We start from the raw sequence: 15,606 nt of genomic DNA, 5'->3' as shown, positions 1-15,606 counted from the left end.
TTTAATATGTTAGTGTTCGTTACTTTCCTCTCTCCAAGTGATTCTGTTGCTTCATTAATTATGTTATTTTTGAGTTTTTCCTAGCCGTTCTCGATGTTATCGTTTTCTAATATTTTATTCCCAGCGATCTTCTCTGATGTTCTTCTTCTGTATAAATGTTTCGTGGAATCCGTATTTAGTCCTTCGACTTTGATTTTTGTTTGTGTTGGTGCCGCTCTCTTGGGTGTGATGTATTTCAGGATGATTCTTATTTTATATAATACTAGACTATGGTCGCTACCTACATCGATTATTTCCGATGGATGTATCTTTATTGATTACAACATAATCTTTTATAGATCTTTGTCCACGAGTATTAAATGTATAAGGTATATTTGTGGTTAAAAAAATGTGTTGTTTATTTTAAGTTCGTTATCAACAAGTCATCCAGCATAACTTTCCTTTTCTTTTTTCTTCATTTTGTGTGATTCACATAATGTCTATATTTTTTTCTACAAGCTCTTTTGTAATTTCCTGCACACTTTTGGTTAGAGACTTCACTTGTCAAGTACCTATTCGAAGTGTATCCATAAAATTGTTGTTCTCTTTCTTATGTTGGTAGTCGTAATAAAATCATTCCTATTCCGAGGCTTAATCCTGTTTCTATAAGCTGCATGGGTTTAAAGTCTATCAGTGGTGTACTAACTTGACTGTAGAACCCGTTCTTCTTTATCCGGGATCGGGACCGGCAACAGTTCTGCCGAGCTACTCGATCCACCCAACAAAACTGCATGCAAAGTTGACAAAAGATGAAGGTGATAGAGGAAATAAGATAATAAACTATCTAGATAAAAAAACATTAACGCAATGAATCCCTAATGGTGAAAATCTGAACGAAATAAACTATACGATCTAGCCAAAAATCTATCGGTTATTGTTCTTCGAAATTTTTATTGGTAGTATAAATAAAACTTTTTTTATTTGTTGTCGTTTATTTTCGAAATAAAAGTAATACAGGAAAATTACAAACGTAAAAGTAAGTTTATGAAGTAAGTATTGGCGCGATTACTCGCTCTATCATTCTTAGCAAATACATTTACCAATTTCTGGTATATGATTTGACATCAGGTAGCGAACATCTACACAATCTAAATAAGATTTAGTAATAGGTGTTGATTATTTGAGGATAAAACAAAACAAAAATTGTTCAATTTGACACTTTATTAATTAATCTTTATCATATTTTTTAGTTTAGCCAAGAGAGGCACAAACACATTGACCTTGGTAACAAATACCTCCAATGTATTGGGAGCTCTCCGATTCGCATTGTTCACTACATGTGTGACAGTCACAGCTTGCTCCAAAGCCAGTAGCATGGTGTTCTACACCTGAAAACCAAACTTAGATGTTAATATCAATTTTGGGTTGTTAAAGAGATCTAATTAAAAAAAAGTTGAACGGAATGTAAGGTACTTCTAAGTTACACTTTTTATTTAACATTTTCAAAAAATCCACAATTTTGAAAGTGAAACTAGACAAATATTAAATTAATTTTTTGAAAAAAAAAACAGGTAAAAAGAAGTAAAACCCTAGAGTGAAGAAGAAAAAGAATTTTTTAAATGGTTTATACGGGTATCATTATTTCCCTTATACCTATGTAATTTTATTTTGTTAATTTTCTTTGCACTAACTACAAGTGAATCGGTGAGTGAAAGAACAATATAAACGCCAAAAACGACATTTTGAACTGAGATAACCAAATACGTTTAATAGGTTAACGCATCACTGGGCGAAAGGGCGATTTGGTAGATGAGTATACATGCGGCGCTTATACTGTTCTTTCGCTCAATGGCATTACGTCGTCGCACGTCACTTGTAATCAGGATTCATTTAGTGATTGACAGTCAAAGGTTAACAATCTTGCATTCTATCATTTTAAATATTTGAGAGTTTTTATAAAGTATACGACTGATAAAAATCATGTCTGGTACAAGTAGTAGTGATACTGATCGTTCTCCTGAGAGATCCATTAAAAAGCGAAAGATGCAACCTGATACTTGGAAGCAAAACAAACGAAAATATGATCGGCTTCATGGCAACGAATATGTCAACACTGCCGGAAAAACTGTTAGTAAGAAGACAATAGTGCCTTTCAAGTAAGTTATTTGTTATTAACTTATTTTATATTACCAAATACATACTTATCAGCTGCACATTAGGACAAGTTTGTTATTGTTTGTATTAAGATTTTGAGACATATTTTTTTGAGTTTTTCGGGACAGAGATCTAACCTAACCTGAATTTTTTCAGGAAATATTATATTTATATAGAATTCTGTGGCGTATGAATATACAATTTTGCAGGTGCCACGATAGATGTAAGGAAAGAGTAACCCAAGAGGAAAAGGAAGCCATATTGTCCAAGATGCTTGAAATGAAGTCCAAAAATGAACAGGATATCCATTTAGTGGGCCTTATCGAAGCCAAACCGGTAAAACGACGCCGAAAGACCAGCCAAAGTGTCATAAAAACTGCAACATTTCGATATCATATTAGAAAAGAAGGTGATAAAATACCAGTTTGTAAGAAAGTTTTTCTCAGCTTGCATGCCATTTCTAACTCACGACTACAACGTTTGAATGCGCTTTTGAAAGCTGGAAATACCCCAGTAGACTTAAGGGGGAAGCACAATACTAGTCGACATGTGAAACCTCCGGAATATAATGATAAAAGAGCATATAGAATCTTTTCCCACCAAAACTTCCCATTATAAAAGTTCTAATGTAATGAAGTATCTTGATGCTAAACTTAGTGTGAAAACTATGTTAGAACTTTTCATTAAAAAATGGTCAGATTTAAGACAACAGGTAAAATATGAGTACTATCTTAAGCATTTCAAAGAAAATTATTCTTTGCATTTTGGAAGACCACAAGTGGACGTATGCGGTGAATGTGATTGACTTGGAATAAGGCTGAAGGATCCGCACCTAAATGATAACGCAAAAAGGGTGACCGCCGTCGAATTAATGGTGCAAAAACGTTTTATAACCAAATTCAAACTGTAACAAAACTGTGCGCTGAAAGAGACGATGTTTGTGGTATAACTTTCGATTTTATGCAAAACTTACCCTTGCCTAACATACCGGTACAGGAAATTGTTTATTACCGTCAGGTATGGGTACATGCCTTTAAAATCCACAATTTAAAAGACAACACTGGTCAGTTTTACACGTATCATGAAGGGCAGGCTTCTAAAGGTCCTAACGAAGTATGTAGTTACCTTTTGGATTCCATTTTAAACAAAATTTCTTCAGAAATAACTGAACTGCATATATTTTCTGATGGGTGTCCTGGTGAGAACCGCAACAATATAATGGTAAGATTTTTGATGACACTGGCAAGTACCAAACGATTTAAAACAATATGTCATTATTTCCCTATCCGAGGACACTCGTTTTTACCTTGTGATCGTGATTTCGGGACAGTTAAGAGACTAATAAGGAGATCTGATCGTGTTTACCTACCTGACTGAATATGAGAATATGATTTTAAGTTGCAGAAAAGTAAGTCCATTTACTATAACCTCTATTAGACACAACGATATTCTTGACTTCAATAACTGGTGGCCCAATTTTTATAAAAAGACGGGCAAATCTCTTGAACGCAAAATTTATTTTAACTCTGTCCCAATTTAGACAGTTCGCATATTGCAGTGAACCACCAGGTTATGTTACTACATCCGAATATATAGAAGGCCTTATATCCCATACAGTTAAGTTGGTAAAGCCAAATGTTAATCGTAAACTTCCTACCGACAAAGCATATACAGAACCTGTCCCAATCAATGAAGCAAAGATAGCAGACATTAAGAAAATTCTCCAGGAGAGGATTTAGGTTTCTATTACCATATTAGCCGTTGGAAAGTCGTTAAGAAAAACGAGAATAACTTAATTTGATGATCAGTCCCATTGTTAATAAATATTTGTAAACAAAACCAATAAATGTAGTTTCGGAAATGTGTTTTTTTGTAATTGAGTGAAAAAACAGTACATGTAAACGATACATTTTTGCAAATATCTTTTTTCTGGACTTTGTTTTAATACATTTTATTTGGCTATTTAATAAATAAGGACAAAAGCTACAACTTTACGATGTATGAAAATATCAAAAAACCGCTAGTTTTTTGTTTAAATGAATTTTTTTTTATTTTCTTAACATGACAGTTTTGGAGATGTACTATTCCTTCACTCACCGAAGTTATATTCAGGATTCTTTGTATGGATATAAGCCATATACATATTAACATAGTTGACTAGAAAAAGAACAAGCATGATCTAGACTTACACCTTTTATTTATACATCCATGTACGTCAAATTTTAATGGAAATTATATTGTATATAGCAGCGAAATAAATTAAAATGATGAATACATTACGAAACATAATTCTGTATTAAAACAAACAAAAACATCAAATTGTACAATTTTAAAAAATATATGAATGTATGTCATTTACCTTTTACAACAACTGCGCTAGCTTCTTTGGTAGCCAAAACAGCTACAAAGACGGTTGCCAAGAGAATGAGAGTAAGTTTTGACATTGTAAATGATTTTTAACTATAAAATTACCTGCGATCGTTCCATTTATATATACGATGCAAAAACACTTCAACTATAAATAGTGATAGTAATACTTTGTCGATAATTCGACGCAATTAAGGATAAAGATCAAGTACTTGTTTTTATTTTTGTTAAAATTCAAATAAAACATAGTTTCCAATAAAACCCTTTCTCCTACTCGACAACTTTACATGAAAATTTAATACATAAAAACGAATAATATAAGTTTTCTCTTCTCTATATCTTGTTTCCATTTTGTTATGTATTCTCTTACTTTCTCATTGGTTAAGTAAATTATCCTTTCTTATCGTACGTCTTCATTCATATGTCCATTCAATCAGCTTTCATATTCATGTAACAGAGTTTGGGTGGTCATTGTTTTATAAATTTTTATCATTTCATAAATGCTTTTTCAATGATCGATGAATCCCACATATATTGCACATATACTTCGACACTGGATTTGAGCTAAATATTGTAATGTTTATTTTAATTTATTGAATGATTCTTTAAATTCTAATTTCCCTTATACCTGGTCGCCCCATTCTTCGAAAAGCTCACAGTACCCTGTAAAATTCTCTCAACATATGACCAGCGCAGCAATATATCTCGCAAGCCAAAATGTTCGATTAGGGGCGCAGCACGGGGGCTGGCGTAACAATATTAATATTACAAGTAGAAAAGGTTTGGGTAGATTAGGAATAAAATAAATGACGAAAAAATATCTCCTAGCCTCCATAAGACGACTCATTAAAGAGAAGACTACACTTTATCTGGATATCCTCCTAGTTTTAAAGGTATCATACAAGAAATTATCGTATTTATAATTATATACATTTATTTATTTTAATACATCTGCATCACGTTCTACTGTCAACATTTAGTGACAGGCATACGCACTTTAGTCTGTCTCTTGTCACTTGTTGCCAACTCACAATAATATAGTAATCAAACATCATAACTATACCTATTCGTTCTGTCATGGAGTTAGAATCTACGTTCTGTGCAGTTGACGGGACGGGATATAAGTCACGTTAGCGCTCATATCACAGAATATTCCATCCCAATCCACCCATCCAGTTGGGATGGAGTATTCTGTGCTCATATCGGCCAAATTTGTCATCATCGTAAGGTCCGCTAGCCATTATGCTATTTCAGTAGTGATTTCAGTATTCAAAGTATTAGTTTCGAGTCGATTTAGTATAAAAAATGTGGATTTTTCTATCTTAATTTTAATTAGCATGTAGGTATATGCTCTACCAATTTTGCATTGGTAACCTAACAATGAAGTTTGTTTTATAATTAGAGTAAACAAAACACAGTAAAAACTTTTTGCGAATGAATAATAATTTGTTTAAAAAAATATTACCACCAGTTGAGAATAACCTCATTTTTAGTTAATATTTCATCATTTTTAGTACAAGAAATTAGAACATGCTGTAATTTTTAGTACCTACTGAATCAGCGCGCGCATCTAATTTGTAGATACAATATTTTTAGTATTAAATTCACTACTGAATTTAGCATAATGGCAAGCAAACCTAATGTTTTATAACTTATAAATTATACACTATAAGTGTTCAAAATAATAGTAGGTAATATTTGTTGCATCGCAAACTGCCACAGTAATAGCAAAAGTGGTTGCACTTTTTATGACTGCAGCTATAAGGTCTAATTTATATAAAAACAAAACTTTTATGTAATGATTACTGTAAATTAAATTCCATATATTGTTACAACGTATTAACTAGTTTTATAAAACGTTTCCGTAAAACAATAATACTGTCATAATAATATATAAATATAATTTATATATTTGCAACAGTAAATCTGCATTTACAATTGCAAAAGTAAGGTTAGAATTAGGATCTCAAAAACTCAATATTGAAAAATAATTACTGAAATTCGTTTTTAGTGCAAATAAACTCTGTAATTATATAAATTGGTATAAAAAATATAAAATATATAATTTGTTATTATATAATTATTCAAAAAATATAGGTACATAATAAGCTAGTAAAATTTTTATAATATATAAATCCAACTTATGTGTTTGTAAAAATATACAAATTTTGAACTGTCAACAAATCTATTTGTAAGACATAAATACTACGATAATGTTATTTATATACAAATAATTAATATACAATCTTTACGATTCATTACAAATTTTTGATTTTATTACCAAAGAATATAGACGCTTATAGCTAAGCGTCTATATTCTTTGTTATTACTGCAGATTTATATGTTTCCGATGGTGTAAACCTTATGGTGACGATATAATAACCAATAGAGGGCGATACTTGTTCAGCTGCACGGAGCAAATAATAAACATATGCAACGTCACATACAACATTTTTAGCATTTTTCTTCCTCCAGTTGCTATTTAAATTAATCCTTTAATTGCGTTTCAATATATAATAAAAAAAAAACATCAAATGTTTCATATTTTTCCTAGATATACTTTAGTATATTATATTAGTCAATATCACGATTTCGATAAGTAGAAAAAAATCAAGTACCTTGCATTCAATTTATCCCATAAAAAAATTGTTAGATAAGTTTTATACGTATCGGCAAAGCTATATAAAGAAAATTTTGTCCGTACAATTTTATATAATAATCAAGCAACAAAATGGCAAAACTTACCTTCGTTCTTTTGGCTGTAGTAGCTGTTGTGCTTTTGGCAACCACTGAAGCCAGCCCCCAGGCAGCTCATGGTAAACATAATTATATTTATTTTATATTTTTATTACATACAATATTTACTTTTTCTGACTACATACTTTTGTTTCATGCTTGTTGGCTACAGAGAGAGGAGTTGAATTTTTATTTTATTGGTAACATGTTTTTTTCACGTTATTGTCCATGTGGGTTTTATTGTTCCGTATCCATTCATCGCCGCGTATCCTATGTTGGCTACAATATAAGATTTTTTTAACCATTGCCAACACGGAAAGGATTCGTGTCATGGCGTCATTATGCAACATGGGTTAAATTGTTCCACACACAAATAACGAATCACATTTATATTCCTATTTACTATTACCTTATTTTAATCTAGTTTCAAATTATACAGTTCCTAAGATATGAGAATGGCTAGGCGATTTTCTGTTTGGAGACGGTTTTTACTACTTTGTTTTTTTGATGATCTTAAGGGGCTCTCCTAGTATTACGTAAGCACTATAGGGATGGGGGTCTTTGCTTTGCTTATTTTTGATGACATGTGGCGGTGAAGGTCTAGATGGTGATTACACAGATTAACAGTCGTTATTATTCGTTTAGATACTTGCAGGGGAATTACCGCGCGCTATTCACTTGTCTAAATTTCTTCTGTCAATCTATTGTTTCGGTTTGCTACGATTGACTATCTGACGTATTGTAAGAAAAGCAAAGCAAGTTAATGTCTGTGTTGATGACTCGGTTTTGGATGATATACTTATGACAATTTCTCAATCTTCCAGTCAATTTATCACTACGCTTAAATGCTTCATTCAACGATTTCCTGCAAATGCCCTACGATTATTTTTGTTCGACGGTAAAATTGAAGCTATTGAAGTCGGACATGCAAAACGTGTGGTCTTTATCATGCTTCTGTCAAGTCACTAAATCATGATATTTAGAAAATAGGTAAGAGCTTTGCTTACTTTTGCTGACAAGGGGGATGGGGAGGGGGTAAATAATTAGGGTGCCCCTAATCTATTGTTTCCTTTCGACTTTTGTCTTATAGATATTCTTCACATATTTATATTAAAAAATCATCTAAATTGTTTATTTAAAGGGACCGCTAAATATTTACCTACAATGTTTTTTCTTTCAGGAGTAAGTGTCTTTAAGGCAGTGGCTCTTGGAAACGTTGGAGCGTCCTGTGATTGCGATACGTGTTCAGAAGAATGTGAAAGCATAAGCTCTTCATATGTTGGCGGTATTTGTTACGAAGACGAATGTTATTGTGCATACATTAATTAAATATGTTGAAATTGCACCAACATTTTAATAATATATAATTTTTTAACATGTACTAATTTGTTTTATTATTAACAGTTTAATTTATCTATTGGACATCGATCGATAGGAACATACATTTTGTTCCTGATTTTTATTATTAATTTCGTAGGATAATTTTCCCAAATATTCCCAAAAGTCGAATATAAATATAAACAAAAGTAAATATAAATAAATAAGTCAATTACTCATATTTGTCATAAGAGATATGACAGATAGGACCATACTCTATAAATATTTTCAAATATACAGGGCCACCCATATTGACGGAGTGGGGAACAAACTTTTTTTAATAGAACACCCTGTGTATTTTTACATTTTTGGACTCTTCTCGATGTTCTCGCTTTTTCAATATCAGGTTTAGCAGTGTTATACAAGGTGATTTAAAAGGTAATTACGTTTGTTTATTAATTTTGTAGCAAAATGTTGTTTCATGTTCAAAAGATTTTTAATATAGTCTGCTATTGTCTAAATTAACATAGTAAATTATTAAATTTTGATATACAGGGTTGGTCGAAACTCAGAATGAGTATGTTCTGAGTTTTCTTAAATGGAACGCCCTGTATTTTAGTATTGTAATGAAATGTTATTTTATGATACTTTATTATTTATTAAGCATTCCCTATTCGTGATTTTTCGAACCAAACATTAATTGTAACAAAAATTAGATGAAATTTTATTAGGTTGGCCGTGAAAATATTCAATCAAATCAAATGTTAAAAATTTGATATCAACTAATCAAAATTTAAATATTAAATATGAAAATTTCAAAAAATACATAATAGTCTAATAGATTGCTCCCTAATTTGTTAATAATTTATGAAATATCAAAATACCTAAGTTAGTCGTTAGCTTAGGTTAGGATTGTTGGTGTGCAAAATATTAATAAAAAAAATAATACTCTACCTAATTGGCTATGACTTCGACACAAAACTTGGTTAAAAGTTGAACATTATACTATTTTTATAGTTCCTGTTGCTTTGTTACTATTACTAACAATAATTTTTTTAACCAGGAACGTATTGATATAGCTTTTGCGCCAGGAGGGTATAACAAAAATGTGCTACTGGAAACAAAAATTTATCATTAGCAATTCCCAGATATACGACAACCAAGAAGAGAAGCATTTCAAAGTTTACTAGAAACTAGAATAGTTTCAACGGACTGAAGACGTAAATCACAAATAATCTGACCGAACAAAAATTATTGCAAATGAAGAAAATTAATTAAATTTAATCCTTAATATCACTGAAAATCCGCATATTAGTACAAGGGAAATTGTACATCCTGTTGAAATTAGTGATCGTAGTGTAGGAAGAATTTTAAAAACGAACAAGATGCATTCATATTAGGCACAGTTGCACCAAGACTTTAATCAGGATGAAAAAATAAGAACAGATTTTTGTTCGTTGGCGCAGGAACAAATTCAGAATGATGCATATTTCTTGAATGCATTTTATTTGGAGATGAAGCTACTTTCCACAAAAATGATATTGTAAACAGACATAATTTCCACTATTAGATACTCAACTTCTAATCTGCAAGAACATTTTTACTTAATTATGTAATAGGACCCTTCTTTTTCGAGGATCACGTAAACGGAACAATATATCTACATTTTTTGGACAACGAATAGCCGAAATTATTTTAAGTAGTAGGTTCCGTTGAGAAGATGGCCCCCACGATCTTCAAAGTTAAACAACCGAGATTTTATTTTCTCGGGTTAAATAAAATATAAGGTGTATAAAACATTAGCTACAACTAAAGAAGATATAAATCAAAGAATTAGAAATGAATGTATAAGATATTAAACAGAAATTTAATAACTAGTGTAAGTCGCTCTTTTGAAGATCGCTTACAATTATTTATTGACGTCGACGGAGGCCATTTTGAACATTTATAATATATTGTTATGAAGCTATTTTCTTGTGGCATTTTAAAGTAGAAACTATTTTATTGGGAATAAGCCACAATTGAAGGTTAAACCCTATGTTCATTTTCCCATGCGTGTTTACATATCTAAAACTAAACCTAACAATGAACAAGAAAGAACAAAGGATTGTATTTATAAAATTCCTTGTGAATTCGATAAGTTTTATGTTGAAACATCAAGGGCATTAAATGTTATAATAAGGGAACATCAATCTTATATTAAAAATAGAGAATTTGATTGATCTCAAATAAGCAACCACGCATGGGAAAATGAACATAGGGTTCAATGGAATGATTCAAGTATAGTCCTAAAAGAAACAGATGGTAAAAAGAGAAATTTCTGAAAAACTGCTCTAATTATCCTAAATGAGACCAATTGTGTCGCAAATTCCTCGGCAGAATGCAGTAGGATCTGGTTACACATACGAAAAGAGGAAGTTAATAAAAAGAAAACACCAGCATTAGTAAGTCAGTAACATATCGACGATACATCATTTATGTTTTTTAAATAACAAACATGTAAAGTCAGAATTTAGTGGTTATTGAGAGTAAACTAAATGTAAGACCAAATACTTACCATGTCGGGATAGTATTATGAGGTTTTTTTCCTCATAATTTACTATGGAATCACTAACAGGAGAATTTTACTGTTAGCATGGCATGTGGTTGTCTTTGTAAAGACGAATTACATGCTATGATTTTTTCTGTCGAATATTCTCAAGTTAAAGTTGATTTCATGTAATCAAATGAACTATCTTAGAATAAAGTCGTGCCACGAACGTAACTCAGCAATATTCGCAATATCATTTTAAAGTCGCCTAAAGTAACAAAAAACAAAATTTGTTTAATTATGTTGTTTAATGTTTGCATTTTAACCTTCAATTGTGGCTTATTCCCAATAAAATACTATCTTATTTATTATGTATTCAACAATTTTTGTATTATTTTTGTGAAGTAAATATTTTGTTTTGGAATTGGAAGAACCCAAAATGAAGCAGTGGAGGCTTTCACACGTATCAAAAATGCCTCAGAAAACATCGGACTTCTGATTAACATCCAGAAAACTAAATATATGCCGGCCATATCAAGAATTCAACAAAATAACTTAGAGGTGCAACACGAAACGATAGAAATAGTAGAAGAATTCTGCTACTTAGGATCACTGGTAGACTACAAAAATAACATATCCAACGAGATAAAAAAAAAGAATATGCGTGGCTAACCGCTGTTATTTTGGCCTGGGCCCTCAACTAAGAGCGAGAAGTATGTCAATAGCAACAAAGTGCAAACTTTATAAAACAATAATACGCCCAGTGCTCACCTACGGATCGGAAACATGGGCAATGACGACCCGAGATTAAGAGTTACTGCGAGTCTTTGAAAGAAAAGTATTGAGGACCATATATGGCGGAGTAAACGAACAGGATCTGTGGAGAAAGCGATATAACTTTGAACTCTATAGACTTTTTGGTGATGCAGATATTGTGAAGACCATCAAAATAAACCGCCTAAGGTGGGTGGGCCACGTTATGCGGATGGATGAGAGTGATCCCACTAAAATAACTATGCTAAACAGGCCGGTCGGAAGAAGAAGAAGGGGGCGACCTAAACTCAGATATCTGGACGATGTACAGGAAGATCTGAGGGAGATTGGAGTGAGGGGCTGGAGAAGACAGACACTCGATAGGGAAGGATGGCAGAATGTTTTGAAGAAGGCCAAGGCTCACGAAGGGCTGTAGCGCCAACTGATGAAATATTTTGTTTTACATTTAATTTTATTTGTATATTAAACGTCATGTCACTTTTAACTATTTAGGTATTTTGATATCTAAAATATTGTACCGTTTTTAAATAAAACGAGCGGTTCTTAATTTGTATAAATATATTTATTTATAAGTTTACAGCACGAAAATATCTTATCAACTAAACTTAGCTAATATCGAAGCTACTTATATAAAAAAGTTATTATGTACTAGAATATTCTGGAGTAGTCCACCTCTAATTCGTTTGTTTGATGGGTCAATCTCTCCCGCTCTCAATACATCTCTGGAAGCTTCTCGCCGTCTCTCGAGATGCAACTGTTATATGGGCTAGGTCTAATGCATGTTCGTAACAATATTAACAAATTAAGGATCAGTTGAGATTATTTTGTATTTTTTTACGACCAACCTAATAAAATTTCACATAATTTTTGTTGGAATTATTGTTTGGCACAAAAAATCACGAATATCTCACAAATTAAAGCAGTTAGATATAGGGAATGCTTAACAAATAATACAGTATCATAAAATATCATTCCATTACAATACTAAACCACAGGATGTTCGTTTAAAGAAAATTCAGAAAATACTCATTCCTAGTTTCGATCCACCCTCTCCATCAAAATGAAATATTTCGCTATGTTAATAATTTTAGGCAAAATTTTTGATTTCAAATCTCTACAATTCTCCATCCATCCAATGGCGCTACAGCCCAAATCGGGCCTTGGCCTCCTTCAACAGGCTTCTCCAACCATCTCTATTTACCGCTGTTCTTTTCCATGAACGCGTTCCCAGGCAGTTCCTGGCATCCTCATCGACTTCATCTTCCCATCTCTTTTTAGGTCTTCCAACAGGTCTTTTTCCCTGCATTCTTGCATTTAATAATTTTCTGGGGATTCTATTCTCATGCATGCGGACCACGTGCCCTGCCCATCGTAATCTCTGCAGTTTAGTATGTTGTGCTAGAGTTGGTTCGCTATATTGCTCGTATATTTCTCTATTGTACCTAATTCGCCAGTTGTTGTTTTCACTTATTGGGCCCAGGATCCTACGTAATATTTTTCTTTCAAACACATCTAATGCATTGGCAGATTTCTGTGTCACCACCCATGTTTCGCAACCATAACTTACTATGGGCCTGATTATTGTTTTATAGACCCGGAGTTTTGTTTTCCGGTGTACGTCTCGCGATTTGAATATGTGGCCCATCGCGAAATAGGCTTTATTTGCCAGCACAAGCCTTCTATTTATTTCTGGTTCTTCTTCATTGCTTGCGACCAGATCCATTCCTAGGTATGTGAATCTATTTACATGTTCTATATCGTCAATAAAGTGTTGTTGCACCGGTCTATTTGATCTGGTTTGTATGAGTAGTTTTGTTTTATTTGTATTTATTGCTAGCCCTACTGCTTCTGCACTCTGTTTCAACTCAACGTAGGTTTCTTCCGCTGCATTCATTGTTCTGCTCATTATGTTTATGTCATCTGCGTATGCTGCTAATTGGGTAGACTTGTTTGTAAGTATGTTATTTCCGCTCACCGTCAACCGTCTAATTACATATTCAAGAACAAGATTAAAGAGCGTTGGAGCTAGTCCGTCGCATTGTTTCAGTCCTTGCGTTATCGTAAACGCATCAGTGATCTGTCCCTGAATACATACCTGTGCTTCTGTTTCTGTCATTGTCATTTGCACTAGTCGTATTAATTTTGATGGTATGCCAAATTCTTTCAGTATATTAGGTAGAATTGTTCTATCTATTGAATCATAGGCTTGTTTAAAATCTACAAAGAGATTGTAAACGTCCATGTCATATTCCCATGCTTTGGCTAGTATTTGTTTAACTGTAAATAGTTGGTCAATGGTAGATCTATTTTGCCTAAACCCTGCTTGATATTCCCCGATGATTTTTTCCGTGAGAGGTTGTAGTCTTCGATTAATGATGTTTGTGAGTATTTTGTATCCCGAACAAAGTAAAGAGATGCCTCTATAATTCTGACACAACTACAATTCTACAGGGTGCTAATTTTGCTAAGGACGAAATTAACTAAAAACGTGATTATTTTTTAAATTACTTCGTATAACACTGCATTAGCTTATATTGAAAAAAGAGGACATTTACAAGAGTCCAAAAGTGTAAAAATATATAAGGTGATCCATTAAAAAAGATTGTTTGTTCAACTCCGTCAATATGGATGGCCCTGTATATTTGAAAATATTTTTTGAGTATGCTCCTATCTGTGTTCCAACTTTTGCCTAAATATTTTTTTTTGTATATCTTACGACAAAAACTGAGAAATTAGACTTCCTCGCACTAATGCTGCACCCTGTATAATAGATAAGATACAAAGAAATTGTTGAAAATGTATTATTTGTTAGCATTCCAAAAGATAATAGTTCCTTAAAGAACAAAACAAAATAATGAATGATAATTTCCAAACATAAAACTATAACAAATATTGAAACAATCCGCAATTTTGTACTAAGCAGTATCCCCATAGATTGGAAAATTCTTGTCTAACATTATCCCGAATGTTTGACGTTATTTTTTCACACTCTTCATTAATTCGCATTTTTAATGCTTCAATATCTGTAAATTTTTGGGCAGAATGAATTTTGTATTTTGGTTGCCCCCAGATAAAATATTCGTTTAGAGGGTTGAGTTTACCGAAAGTACAAGCTGAATATAGCCGCGAATGTCAAAAATATTTCGGTTTGGCAGTGTTGGCATGTTTTTATAATGCATATGTCGTATGCTTCAAATATAAAGGGATAAAGCTTTTAAAAATACATTTTGATTATACTATTTTATGAATTCTGCAATTTTTAATTTATGTGAAGTAATAACGAGTAAATACTTGTCTCTTTCGAGATTAATTGCAAACATCTGTTGTAATCAAACAATCTTCTTCAAGGATATAGTCGTCGTTTTGATTGGAATCCTCAGAGGTGATGCTTGAACCGGGGTTAAGGTGCAAATTGCCTATTTCCAATAAAGGAGCTTGCTTTAAATAAGTATCTGGATTAGTATTTTCTGTTACTTTATCTGTTTCTACAAGGTGCTCACGTGTGTCTTTACAGAGGACTTCAATTTTGCTCTGTTCTAAATATGCAGGACTTGAATTAGTGTTTTCTGTTCTTTCATCAGTTTCTACAAGGTGCTCATGTGCGACTTCACCGAGGACTTCATCTTGAAATATTTGCTGTTGAACGTTGCTCAGCAAAATGGAGTTATTTTCAGTATCATGCCAATCAGTAGTATCTCGAAAATCTCCTTCTATCGGTATTAGGGTCCCATATGTGGCACTTACTTTAT

General features: G+C 32.5%; 2 long non-coding RNA genes across 2 annotated transcripts; one reads left to right on the top strand and one right to left on the bottom strand.

The window, feature by feature from the left end:
* Nucleotides 1-1,182: 1,182 nt before the first annotated feature.
* On the bottom strand, nucleotides 1,183-5,508 carry LOC140447498 (uncharacterized). Its single transcript, XR_011951603.1, has 2 exons — nucleotides 4,493-5,508; nucleotides 1,183-1,367 (listed from the first exon to the last, which is right to left on the bottom strand). It is a non-coding gene; the product is annotated as an uncharacterized lncRNA (long non-coding RNA).
* Nucleotides 5,509-6,975: 1,467 nt separating this feature from the next.
* Nucleotides 6,976-8,617, top strand: LOC140448394 (uncharacterized). Its single transcript, XR_011951702.1, has 2 exons — nucleotides 6,976-7,316; nucleotides 8,417-8,617. It is a non-coding gene; the product is annotated as an uncharacterized lncRNA (long non-coding RNA).
* Nucleotides 8,618-15,606: the final 6,989 nt, after the last annotated feature.

Source organism: Diabrotica undecimpunctata, chromosome 8, assembly GCF_040954645.1.
Source record: "Diabrotica undecimpunctata isolate CICGRU chromosome 8, icDiaUnde3, whole genome shotgun sequence".
NCBI classification, from domain to species: Eukaryota; Metazoa; Arthropoda; class Insecta; order Coleoptera; family Chrysomelidae; genus Diabrotica; species Diabrotica undecimpunctata.
The sequence above is the reverse complement of the archived record's forward strand: the minus strand, read 5'-3'. Positions and strand labels throughout refer to the sequence as shown.